The sequence below is a fragment of the Coffea arabica genome, chromosome 2c (genome assembly GCF_036785885.1).
Source record: "Coffea arabica cultivar ET-39 chromosome 2c, Coffea Arabica ET-39 HiFi, whole genome shotgun sequence".
Taxonomy (NCBI): Eukaryota; Viridiplantae; Streptophyta; class Magnoliopsida; order Gentianales; family Rubiaceae; genus Coffea; species Coffea arabica.
Genome location: NC_092312.1, coordinates 67,307,301 through 67,322,059, shown reverse-complemented (window position 1 = coordinate 67,322,059; position 14,759 = coordinate 67,307,301).

Sequence of the window (14,759 nt, the reverse complement as noted above, 5' to 3'; positions counted from 1 at the left end):
AACGACCATACAAGTTATGTATTTTAGGCATGGCTAAACTGTAGAGTCTTTTGCATATCATATTAAATCCATCATTGAATGGTGTGAAATAAGTAGTTCTGACCATTTGATTGTAACAGTTTAAACTTTTTAAGATATAGACCGTTATCTTTATTGAGGGATACATATTGGTGGTTGCAGCAGCACAGAGTAATTATTTCTGCTATCTTCAAAAATACCCTTAAAAAACACATTACAAACTCTAAAAATACCACATCAAAGGTCTTATTAAAACACCCATATGTAGTTTAAGTTCAATAAAAATACCCCTAAAAAATTCATGTAGATGACCCTATGTTTTTTGTGTGCCAAAAAGCCCTCACTATGGAAGTAATATTTTGTTATGTTGTTTTAATCTATAAAAAACTCCTATAACTTCTCTTTGATTTTCTTTTCAATAAGGATTTTTTTTTCTAAATTGCATGAACGTAATGACACACCCTTTGAATTATAGCCGTTGCCCCACACAAAAGCAAAAACATTTGTTCCTAGCGTACCAATAGTAATCTTAATGTCAAAACTACTCTTTTATGGAACAAGATATAGAATTAAATAAGAAAGAATACCAAATAAAGGTATCGATCAAAATACACTTTACGAATATGTGTAATAGAAAATGTTTGAAAAAAACATGAATTGTTTTTTTTTTCTATTTTTTTTCAGTTTTTAGTAAGCTACTATTTTATTGATTCAATTTTAAAGATAACATATCATTCCCTTTTGAAAAAAATTAGTTTCTTTTTCAGTAAAAAATTAGTTCATCAATAAACAGATCAAATGATTGGTTTTAAATACTTGAACTATAGATGTCTTTCCCATATAGTTAGAACAATGAAATCCCTTTCAATTTAAATGTTAATTACAAATATTAGACCTCATAAAAGCCTTTCATTAGGAATTCTCTTTTTACCAATAATTCAAAAAGAAAACTTTCTTTTGTAAGATGAACAAAATAAATAATACAAACCAAAATAGGTTTTCTTTTTTACATAGGGCTCAAATCAGCTAAATGTTCAACATGGATTTGTCACAATACTAAACTAGTTTCGAAGAATTAACTATAGACCATGTAATAGTTAACATTCTCCAATTTATAGAAAATGGAAGTTTAAAAATTCCATAATCTTGTCTTGGTTTATTCAATGTGGACCAGATTTTTGATTAATTACAAAATGTACAAATTATCCTAGATGAGAATAGATAGAAAATATAATTTATGAATAAATAAGCCCTTAAGTACCTTGCTGTTATTTTGAACTGTTTCCTACTATTTAATTTTTAAATAATACATTCATGTTTAATATCATAAGTCTATCTTAGTGTTGGTAAGATTTTGAAGCTTAGTAAGACGGTTGGCAAGTCCAGGATAGGATGTTCCACGCATAGGCTCGATTGTTCCCATTAGGATAAATAAGATATTAAACATGGCTTCATTCTTTAGACAATTAAAGACAGGATCTAGTTCAAAACAATCACACATAGTACAGAGTCATGAATATCATATGCCTATAAATAATTCAGATTGGACTATTTCTGAAGAAAAAATAGAACATATTTATGGGATAGGAACTCTAGATTTCAAAACAGCTTTATTTGTTAAAACACATGAAGAAACCATATCTATACAAGAAGAATTTCAAACAATTCCATTGTTGAATCATACTACTATTCAAAAATATTTAAGTAAAGGTTATAGATATATTCACTTTGGATTAATTCAAGTAGCAGTCAAACCATTAGTTCATTTAGGGGTAGATGCTCCAATTTATCTAGCATTAAGAGATAAGAGGTTAAAAAGATATAAGACTTCATTACTAGTTATGATTCAAACAAATATATGTAATGGACCAATTTATTTCACTTGCACCGCTGATTTCTCAGTAGATATAATTGATCCACATGTTTTGAATTCTATAGTTTTAGATATTCATTTACAAGGAGATGAATTTGAAAGACATACAAAAAATTTTGCTGTAATTTATAGAATGTGTTATAGACCATTGTCTTCACAATTAAATCCAAAATTTATAATGGCTCCAACTTTAAAAGATGAAACCACTATATTGCAAGTAGAAGTAGATAGACCAACTATATACACACCAAAGAGATTAAAATGGAACGAAATCACAGTACCTAGTGAATTTCAAATACAAAATCCACAAGTCCCAGAAATTTAGAAAGAACAGAAGTAGAAGAAATGATAGAAGAACTAGATGCAAAAATTTTATTAAAATTTCCCTCTTTCAGAAAAAGATAGTTAACCTCAAGCAATTCCTAGTTACCAGCCAAAAGATCTAGTTATGAGTCTATTGGCTTTAGTTCTCCCATAGAAACAAATTCAACCTTCAAGTTTAAAACCCCAGTTCCAGAGGTAATAAATGAAAATCAATCAGAATATTCACCAACACATTCACAGATGAAAGCAGAAATAAATGTAATAAATAAAGCTAATTTTCAAATAAATTATAAATATCTACAGGAAGATTTTGATGATAAAGAAAATACAGAAAAAAGAATTTGGTTTTTTCAATGGAAAAATCATTCCAAACGTCCCTCATATTTTGTAAAATGATTTTTTTCGTCCCTTACTTTTAAAAGTGTACTTTTATGTCCCTTTCAAATTTACATTGGTTAAATTTTGTCCCTATCTAGATTTCCGACTAGTTTTTGGCTGAAAAACATCACATGCCTTGCATGTGATTATTTATTAGGGGCAAAATTATCAAATCAAAATTTACATAATCCATCTATAGTCCTTTACATTTCACAAAATGAATTGTTTCATCTCTTACATTTCACAAAATAAATTTTTTCATTCCTCACATTCCACAAAATAAATTTTTTATCTCTCATTGACCACGTGTACGAATGTTTTTTTTAATTCATGTATATATCTATTTGATTTCATCTAAATAGTACAAAAAATATGTAATATATCTCTATTTGATTTCACATAAACAGATCGACATATACATGGGTTTAAATCTAATAATTTTGTTTTAAACCTATATATATGTGTGACTTCACCATGTGAATCTATTCAATATCTGTAGTCTTTTCTATTTTAGTAATAATTCATTTATTGAGTTGTTTAATAAGAGTATCTAATTAATAGGTGTTAATTCGAATTCTATAGTTATGCTACAAATTGCAGTTTAAATTTGAAAATTTTATTCTCTACTTTTAAAACCAACACTTGAATTTCTTGCTTTATAATTATTTTAAAATTTGAAAGTGTCAATTACTTACTTCTTTTTGTCATACTTTTCCTTTATTTATTTTTTTCTGTCTAAATTTAATTCGATATAAACACTTGATAATGTTTAGAATTAAATGTCTTCTTTTTTTTTTTCAATTTTCAAGTAAAAGAAATGAACATGAGTGAAAAACTAATAATTTTTTTAAACCCCTGTACATATCTTTTTTAATTTCACATGAACAGTACGTTCAAGAGAAATCAAATAGAAATATATTATATGCTATTCGTATTATTTATGTGAGATCAAATGGATATATACATAAGTTTAAAAAAAATTATTCGTACACATGAATAATGAGGGATGAAAAAATTTATTTTGTAAAATATGAGGGATGAAAAAATTCATTTTGTGAAATATGAGGGACGAAACAATTAATTTTGTGAAATATGAGGGACAAAAAAATTCAATTTGTGAAATGTGAGAGACTATGGATTGGATGATGTAAATTTTGATGTGACAATTTTGCCCTTCAAAAATAGTCACGTGCAAGGCACGTGGTGGATTCCGACAAAAAACTAGTCAGAAATCTAGATAAGAACCAAATTTGATTAATGTGAATTTGTAAGGGATGTAAAAGTGCATTTTTAAAAGTGAGGGATGAAAAAAGTTATTTTACAAAATGTGAGGGACGTTTTAAACGATTTTTCCTTTTTCAATTATTACCCGATTGTAAAGAAAAATTAATAATAGAATGGAAAAGGAATTAGAAATAAGAAAATTTGATTTTCCCTTCTTTACTTGGCTATCATTCTATATTTCAAAAATAGGAATAAATGATGTATATAATACACCTCAAATAAATGTACAAACAAATTTATATAAAAATGGAAATTAAAAGATGATCAAATAGTTACATCAATACATCCTCCGTTACAAGAAATTAAAATAAACATAGGACAAGGAGAAATAACAGCATCACCTTTTAAAAAAGAAAGAGAAGCTGAAACAAGTACTAATAATAATGTAAGTATAGAAGATATTAAAAAATTATATCAACAGAATAACTATGCAAATCAAATACTTCATACAATATCACAACATATATAAATAGTAACTACAAAAATTGATAGTATACAAAGACCAACTTCTAGATTCCCAAACGATATTTCAGCTCCTTATTTTCAACCAAGAAGCCTTCCAAGAGAAAGAGAACAAGAATTAGTACAAAATGTTAATTCAACAGATACAATTTTAGGTAGAATATCTCAAACTTTACAATCACTAACAATAAGTACTCCTAGAATAAATACTTTAGATGAAGTAATTATAAATGAAGAATCAACATAAGAACCTAGGGCAGGAGGCTCGGCCAAGACGCTGAGGAAAACTTATGACAGCGGCAGGAGGAGTTTGACGCGGCTCGTGATGACTTATCTAGGATGAACCTAGGGGAGGCTCGGGCAAGGTATGCACAGGCATTAGGAGTAGAGTATGAGTACTGGAAGCAAAAATTGGCACTTAAATGGATTCAGCAGGGCGATGCTAATACAAAATTCTTTCACTCGTTCATTATGTAGCGGCGAAGTGTTAATTTTATATCAAGGATCAAGGATGATGTGGGCTGTTGGCTAGAGGACGAGGAGGAGATCAAAGCTTCGGCAGAGCAGTTCTATGCGAAGTTGTTCTGGACGGAACGGGAGGGCTTGGCTGCTCCAAGCTTGGAATTCTCGCTCCCCTCCCTGACTTGTGAGGACAATATGAAGCTCCAACAGTTGCCAATGCTACAGGAAGTGAAAGAGGTAGTGTTCTCGATGTCAAAAGATAGTGCACCAGGACCGGACGGCTTTGGGGCAGGCTTCTACCAAGCCTGTTGGCCGGTTATTCAAAATGAGCTACTGGAAGCGGTTCACGACTTCTTCAAAGGGGCTCCTCAACCAAGAGGCTTTTCCAGTGCACTGATTGTGCTAATCCCAAAGGTACCGGGGGTGACTAAATGGCAAGAGTTTAGACCTATCAGCTTGTGTAACCTAAGCTCCAAAATTATTTCCAAAGTTCTAACGAACCGACTCAATCATCTGCTTCCTAAACTGATCTCGCCATGGCAGGCAGGTTTTGTTGCGGGCAGGAGTATTACAGACAACATCCTCGTAGCACAGGAACTGGCAATGGATATTGATAGAAAGTTACGATGCCTAAACTTGATACTGCAGCTGGATATGGAGAAGGCGTATGACAGGGTTGAATGGAGCTTTCTTATCTTTATGCTCCGAAAATTTGGGTTTCACGAGGAGGTGGTGGATCTGCTCTTTTGAACATTGTCAAGCAATTGGTTCTCGGTGTTAATCAATGGCTCTCCAGTGGGATTCTTTAAATCCTCAAGAGGGGTTCGCCAAGGCGACCCGCTCTCCCCGGCTTTATTTCTACATGTGGCAGAATTCTTGGGCCGGGGACTGCATTATTTGTTTTGTCAAGATGAGAGTTGTTTCTTTGTCTTCTCTGGGCTGCGTATCCCTTACTTGGCATTTGCGGATGACATCTTGATCTTCACTCGCTGCTCCAAGGGTGGGTTGGACTCTTTGAAGTTGTTCTTCGACTCCTACCAGGCTTTTTGGGGTTAGAAAATTAATACCCATAAAAGCTGTTTCATCTTGTCGGCTCGAGCGTCCGCTGAACATGGGGCAAGGGTGGCCTCGATGTTGCAGTTCCATCAGTAGTACCTTTTGTTCATGTATTTGGGGGCCCCTATTTTCAAAGGAAGAACGACGTGCATTCTATTTGATTCCCTGGTGGCTATAATGCAAGGCCGCCTGTTCCACTGAAGCTCGCGGTTACTATCATCAGGAGGTAAATTAGTGTTATTGAGGCATGTTCTTACCTCAATGCCTATGTACTTGCTGCAAGTGTTGGATCCTCTCCGGGCAGTTTTGCTAAAGTTGGGAAAGGTATGTAATGCTTTTTTATGGGATAAAAATGCTGACTCCAAAGGCATTCATTGGACGTCTTGGGAAAAGGTTTGCTATCCAATGGCTGAAGGCGGGTTGGGTTTTCGCTCCTATGAGGACATGTGCTCAACCTTTGCTTGCAAGCTCTAGTGGCGGTTGCGGAAAAACGATTCATTATGGGCTGCTTTTATGCACGCCAAATATGTTAGGGGTACACACCCGCTCCAAGCTCAGGTAGCCAGACCTTTCCCATCATGGAGGCGGTTAGAGGGAATTCGAAGGGCAGCAAAGAGTAACATCAGATGGTGTGTGGGCAAAGTCTTTGAGGCCCCTCTGGTGGACTTGCTCTCCATTAACGACCCACCCCACATGCTGCTCGTGGAGTTCTTTGATGACAGGGGCTGTAATGTAGAGAAGCTGAGGCGCTAGGTACTTGCTCATCTAGTTAGTCAAATTTAGAAAATTCAACTGTTCCCAGAACAACACGATCGTATGGTTTGGGTGGGCTCGCCTCGAGGGAGTTCTCAACCAAGGCCGCTTGGGAGAGCATTCGATTGAAACGCAACACCTCATTAGTGGACGATTTCACTTGGACCAACTTAGTGCCGTTGAAGCTGTCTTTCTTTGCATGGAAGGTGATGTGTAATCTAGTTCCCCTGGATGCGACCCTGAAGTGTTGGGGAGTCCCCCTGGCATCACGTTGCTTATGTTGCCACTCGTCGGAAGAATCACTTGTTCACCTCTTCGTGATAGGCCCAATAGCAATGGAGGTATGGAACGCATTTCGACAGAGGTTTGGAATTATTGATTCCCACTCCTCTTCGGTGTCTGGGATGGTTTTGTCTTGGTTTAGCTCAACTTCACTGGTTACACGGGACCACATAAGGACTGTGGTCCCACTAGTAATTCTGTGGTTCCTATGGAAGTCCAGGAACAAGGCGCTCTTCGAGGGGGCAACGTTTGCGGCTTGTAGGGTTATTGCTTCGGTAAACGGATTTGTGCAATAGCTGGGAGCGGCAAAGATACTCTCTGCGGGCCATTTTAGGGAAGATGCGAGAGACCCTTGGGCATGGCTGATTACCCGATTGGCGAGGAGGAAACACGCATATGCAGTGTCTTGGAAACACTCTCCGGCGCACCGTGTCATGTTGAATACGGACGCTAGTGTCTTTCACAAGCGAGCTTTTGGGGGTGCTTTACTCCGTGACTCTGAAGGCCGCTTAATCTTTGCTTTTTACAAGGAATTTGGGGAGATGGATGTCTTGAGAGTAGAGAGTTCATCTTTGCTACATGGTCTTCAGCTGTGTAAGGATCTAGTTAGTGGACCCCTGCTGGTGGAGGCAGACTCTAAAAGCCTGGTTAGTCTAATTAATGCGGGAGCGACATCCCAGTGGTCCCTTTGCAATACGTTGCGACACATAAGAGCGTTGCTTTTCTCATTTTCGGCGTCTGTAACACACGTTTTCAGGGAGGCGAACTCTTCAGCAGATAAACTCGCGGGATTGCGATTGTCATCAGAGTTATTCTACACTTCGTTTCAACAACTCCCGAATCTAGTGCGAGCATCAGTAGCCTTAGACAATCGGGAATTCACTTCCCTGCGATGGCAGTCTATAGGGTAGTAGCTCTCCTTTGGCTAGTTCTGGACCTAGATGATGTCTGACGCTTTATGTACGTTGTTGTTTTGCAAAATAAAATCTTAGTTTTGATTAAAAAAAAAACATAAGAAGAATCAAGTTATTCAGAAGAAGAAACAGATATAGTTACTTCTATAGAAAAACAGTTTAATGAAGAAGAAGGTAATCAAATAAATAGAATAAAACAAATAAAAAATTTTAAAAATAGAAAAGATTGGCAACTAGTAAGCACAAGAAATTATTATCCTAGACCCAGCCTCCCTGATATACAATATGAAGAAAGATCGAAATTTCATACTACAAAATATGATGGAGATTCAATACACGAATGGAATATAGATGGAAGAGCAGAATACGAAGTATTAAATACTTTGCAAGAAATGGGAATGGCTAGATTAGCATATAAGCTAAAAAGTATTTAAGAAAGAAACATTGCAACCTTATTAGTTTCTGGTTTTACAGGATAATTAAAAAATTGGTGGGATAATGCCTTAACTCTTCAAGATAATTATCAATATTAGGTAATACAGTAGAAATAGAAGATGACCAGGGAAATATTCAAGTACAGTCAGATGCTGCAAAATTTTTAATTGTAACAATAGTAATGTATTTTGTAGGAAATCCAAAGGAAGAATTAAATGCAAACAAAACCTTTTTAATAAATTTAAGATGTCCAATGTTGTCAGATTTTAGATGGTATAAAGATATGTTTTTGACTAATGTATTAAGAAGACCAGACTGCAATGCTTCATTTTGGAAAGAAAAATTTATAACAGCATTACCAAGTTTATTTTCACAAAAAATAATGGATAATTTACAAAAAGAAATGGTAACTGAAGTTATTTCATTTGAAAATATTACTTTTGGACAATTATTTGCTTTTGTTAAAAAAGAAGGTCTAATTTTATGTTCAGAATTAAAACTCCAAATTAAGTATGGTTAAAAAACAAAAGAAATAGAATCATTTTGCAAAGCTTTTGGAATTAAGAAAATAGAATCCCCCTCAGCATATAGAAAGAAAAATAAAAAGGAGAAAAAATATAAAAAATCAAATAAAGAATCTTATTATGAGAAAAAGAAAAGTAAAAAATATAATAAAAAGAAAATTGTTTGCTGGAAATGTGGGAAAATAGGACATAAAGCAGATAAATATAGACTAAAAGCGAAAATAAATGAAATATGTGCAGAGGAAAAAGATATAAAAAATAAATTAATTAGTTTATTAATAAATGAAAAAGATCAAGAAACAGAAGATGATTATTATAATGATATAAGTAGTTCAGAAGATCAAGAAGAATATAATTGTTTAAATAATCCAAAATACATAACTATTATTACCAAAAAAGAAGATAAAGAATTTTTATTAGATATAATTGATAAAATAGATGATCCTATAGCTAAGAAAGAATATTTAGAAAGACTAAAAAGTTTAATAATACAAGAAGATAAAATGCCAAAAATCATCAAATCATTTAGTATTTCAAAATTAATAGATAAATATCCTAATATAAATAATATAAGAAAGGAAACTACTAAAGACCTTCAAACAGAAATTAATAGTCTAAAGGTACAAGTAAAACAATTACAACAAGAAATAATTAGTTTAAAGACCAAAGATTTAGAAATAGAAGCAAAAATGTTATTGATAAATAATAAACAAAATATTGATCAACCGTCTACCTCAAAAACAAATGAAATAATAATTTCTGAAAAGCCAATAGACGAAAAATAATATTTAAACATAATAGAAAAAATGACATTTCAAAAATGGTGTGCTTTAGTAAAAGTAATGGTAGAAGAATTCAAAGAAACATATGTAACCCTATTCGATAGTGGAGCAGATTCAAGTTGTATAAAAGGACTAATTCCAACTAAATATTGTGAAAGAACTAAGGAAGAATTACTGGCAGCAAATGGAGAAAAATTGCAAGTAAAATACAAATTTACTAAAGAATCAATATGCAATAATAATTATTGTTTAAAACATAATTTTTTAATAGTTAAAAACATAAATAATGACATGATATTAGGAACACCCTTTTTAATTCAAATATATCCCTTCACTATAAATTATGATGGAGTTTCTACAAATATTATGGGTAAGACCATTACAATTAAATTTTTAACACAAATCAAACAAAAAGAATTACAAATATTGCAATCATCCTCTATGTATAAACCAATAAATACTATTCAACATGTTAAGCAAAGCATAAATTTTATTAAAGAAGAAAAATCTTATTTAAGAATAGAAGAACAATTAAAAGAAGTAAACATGAAAACTAGAATTACAAAATTAGAAGAATTAATAAAAAAGGAAGTATGCACAGATATACCCAATGCATTCTGGAATAGAAAACAATATATGATTAATCTAACTTATGAAAAAGATTTTAATGAAAAGGATATTCCAACTAAGGCTAGACCAATACAAATGAGTTCTGAATTATTAGAATTTTGCAAAAAGGAAATACAAGCTCTAATGGATAAAGAATTAATAACACCATCAAAATCACCCTGGAGTTGTGCAGCTTTTTATGTGACGAATCAAGCTAAAAAAGAAAGAGGAGTTCCAAGATTAGTAATTAATTATAAACCATTAAATAAAGTTTTACAATGGATAAGATATCCAATTCCCAATAAAAAAGATATATTAAGTAGATTATTTAATGCGAAGATATTCTCAAAATTTGATCTAAAATCAAGATATTGGCAAATAATAATAGCACCAGAAGACAGGTATAAAACAACATTTACAACACCTTTTGGATATTATGAATGGAGAGTTATGCCTTTGGACTAAAAAATGCCTCCTCAGAATTCCAGAATATAATGAATGATATATTTAATTCATATAGTTCATTTAGCATAATATATATAGATGACGTATTAATATTTTCTGAATCATTAGAACATTTTTAAACATTTTAAACCAAAGACTCCAAAAGATTATGAGATGAGTCTTACTCAAATTCCTATAACCCCAAATAGATTCCAAACTCTTCAAGATTTCCCAGCATTAAGTTATATTCAAGCAGCCAGAAACCCTACCAACACTAAACCCAATCAAAATCCTTCAAAACCTCTAAACCAATATAAACCTAATGAAAACACCTACTTCGCTAAACCGTTGACTCAACATATTACTTTGACTAGATCCCAAGAAATACCTCCCTATAATGCACTCATAAATCTCACTCAAAGATTGTTTCCCTCAAAATGCTTTTGGCAACCAGATGATTCTGCAAAAAAATTAGATTATTATGAATTGATCCTTACGGATACTCAATCCATTGAAATTTACCCCATTCCAGATAAAGAAAAACCAGAAGTAATCAGTCATTCAAAACGTATCATTAGAAAGGTTTGTTCACCAAATGAATGGACTTCTTTATATTCAAAAAAGTCTTTCTCAGTAAGATTCATTCCAGATGGATTTACATATCAAGATTACAAAATGGCTTGGTATCGTGCCTTTCTATTTTGGCCATTCAATCACTCATGGTTCTTTACATTCAAAGAAAGTTGCAACAGAGAATTTTCAATTTGGTTTCATCATTGGTGGGATTGGTTTGGTTCCCAAAAAGAAATTCTACCTCCTAGAGCATTAATAGGATTTCAAACATATCTCAAAAAGGCCAAAGGAGAAGAATACTCAAGACCAATCCTATTTCATATGGAATTTAAAGTTCCATGGATATTTTGCTGGAGTTTCTAGATTCAACAAGAATTAGAAAAACCACTTCCAATGTCACTAGTTCGAGAATTCAAGATTAAATGGTAGGCAGGATTCAATCTAGATCTATGTGATCAAGAAAATATTCTAAAATTTCTCGAGATAGGAGAAAAACTCAAATGGTTAGTTCATCAAGCCTTAAAAGTCAGTACTCCAACTACTCCCCAAAAGAAGGAATCAGCATCAACTTCAACAATAGAAGCAACAGCTAATGAATTTCTACTCAAAAAGATGATGCAGAATCTAGAGATGCTCAAAGAATTCATGAGTTATCTTCAAAATCAAGCAAAAGGACAAGAACAAAAGACAAAAGAGGCATCAAGCTCCATGTCAGATTCAACTTTTGATCCTTTTGGAGGGCAATGTGTTCAAGACCCAAATATCTTTTAAAGATGTCGGCCACATTTCAAAGAGATAAGGTGTCGGCAATCAAATGCAAATGAAATTCAAATGAAATGTCGGCAATTAAATGAAATTCAAATGATGTGTCGGCAATCAAATGCAAATGAAATTCAACTTTGTAACATCTATAAATAGATTGCAAATCACAAAGAAGGCATCGGGTTTTTTAGAAAGCAGATTTCAGCCTAGAAAAAACTTCGAGTGCTCTTTCTTATTTCTTCCTTCCCTATACTCCCAATTTCAATCCTTGTACTCAGTTTACTTCAATCAATGATTCGACAAGTTTGAATTCAGTAAAGCTTCTGATTTTCAAAGACTACTCTGATTACTGTAAGTTTTATTACTTTATACTACTCTGATTATTGTTCGTTTTACTTATTTAAAGTATTAACATACCCTGGACTTTATCTGTTAAAACACATGAAGAAACCATATCTAACAAGAAGAATTTCAAACAATTCCATTGTTGAATCATACTACTATTCAAAAAGATTTCAGTAAAGGTTATAGATATATTCACTTTGAATTAATTCAAGTAGCAGTCAAACCATTAGTTCATGTAGGGGTAGATGCTCCAATTTATCTAGCATTAAGAGATAAGAGGTTAAAAAGATATAAGACTTCATTACTAGCTATGATTCAAACAAATATATGTAATGGACCAATTTATTTCAATCGCGCCCCTGATTTCTCAGTAGATATAACTGATCCACATGTTTTGAATTCTATAGTTTTAGATATTCATTTACAAGGAGACAAATTTGAAAGACATACAAAAACTTTTGTTGTAATTTATAGTATGTATTATAGACCATTGTCTTCACAATTAAATCCAAAATTTATAATGACTCCAACTTCAAAAGATGAAACCACTATATTGCAAGTAGAAGCAGATAGACCAACTATATACACACCAAAGAGATTTTTATATGAGGTGTATTTAGGGGTATGCATCGAATTCGAAATCGATAATTCGGAAGTTTGAATTCGGAATTTTTCGAAATTTTGGTATCTGATAATTCGACCGAATTCGATTTCGAATTCACCAATTTCGAATTCGAATTCGTACTGAATTCAATTCGGAATTCGGTAAATTCCGATTTCACCGAATTCGGAAAAATTTATATATTATTATATAATATAAAATTTATTATATTTATTATATAATATAAAATTTATAATATTATATTATATTATATAAATTTTATATAATATAATATAGTATAAATTTTATATTACATGTATAAAAAATATATTTATATATTAAAAATGAATTTGAATTCGAAATCGGAATTCGAATTCCGATTTGAAAAACTCCATTACCGAATTCGAACCAAATTCAAAATATATGAATTCGGAAAACCCGAATTCGATTCCGATTTACCGATTTCGAAAATTCCGAATTCAATTCGAATTCGGTCGGTAAATCGGAATTTTTCGATTTTGCACACCCCTAGGTGCATTATATACATCATTTATTCCTATTTTTGAAATATAGAATGATAGCCACATAAAGAAGGGAAAATCAAATTTTGTTATTTCTAATTCCTTTTTCCATTCTATTATTAATTTTTCTTTACAATCGGGTAATAATTGAAAAAATCAAATTCTTTTTTCTGTATTTTCTTCATCATCAAAATCTTCTTATATATATATTTATAATTTATTTGCAAATTAGCTTTATTTATTACATTTATTTCTGCTTTCATCTGTGAATGTGTTGGTGAATAATAACTTATTATAACTTAGTTTTCATGTTTATCTAATTAAGAAATAATTTAGTTCTTTCTATATTATCTGATTAAGAAAGAAATGTTGAACATGGATTTGTCACAATGCTAAACTAGTTTCAAAGAATTAACTATAGACCATGTAATAGTTAACATTCTCTAATTTATAGAAAATGGAAGTTTAAAAATTCCATAATCTTGTCTTGGTTTATTCAATGTGGACCAGATTTTTGATTAATTACAAAATGTACAAATTATCCTAGATGAGAATAGATAGAAAATATAATTTATGAATAAATAAACCCTTAAGTGTACTTTTTTTCCCTCAAGGCTGTACCTTTTTCTCCTTTTCTTGCAATTTGTGCATCTTAGTGACAAAATCAGATTCAGTTTTGGGGTTGTCAAGTTAATTGGGTGAAATTAGAAAAAAACTGAAAAACTTAGGCTACAAATGAATCCAATTGTAAAACAATCTTGGGGAGAAAAAGAGAAACAAATATTTTAAGAGGGGGGCACTTTGAATTACAAAGAAAACAACACTTAGTCACCGACTATGAGATTCCTTTGCTTATTTTGAAATGCCCGACCGTTAATTCTCAAAATACCATCTCCTTATATAAACCTTCCTATTCTCCCCTTGCCTTTCCTCCCTTCACTTCTCTTATCAAAGCTGATATTCACCATCTCTCTCCCTATCTCTCTATCATTTCAAAATTTTTGTACTTTATTTGATATTTTTCCCAAATTATAACATTCAAATTGGGCCCAATTTTATATTTTTTCCTAAGATTTTTAGAGTTTTCTTTGAACAAATTATTGTTTTCCACAAATTATTTGTTTTCCAGAAGAGATCGGTATTGGGTGTGTGTTTCTGTGTGTGAAAATGGCGGAGAAAGAAAGATGCCAATTCAGGGCTTTTTTATTTGTTTATACGCCAATTGAAGATTCAGGTAAACTAAAGCTATTCATTTCACTAATTTTTTGTTTTTCTTTTTGAAATTCAATTTATTTTTTGTAATAAATATTTCATCGGAAATATTTGATACAAGGTTGGTTCTTTCTAAGGGTGAACA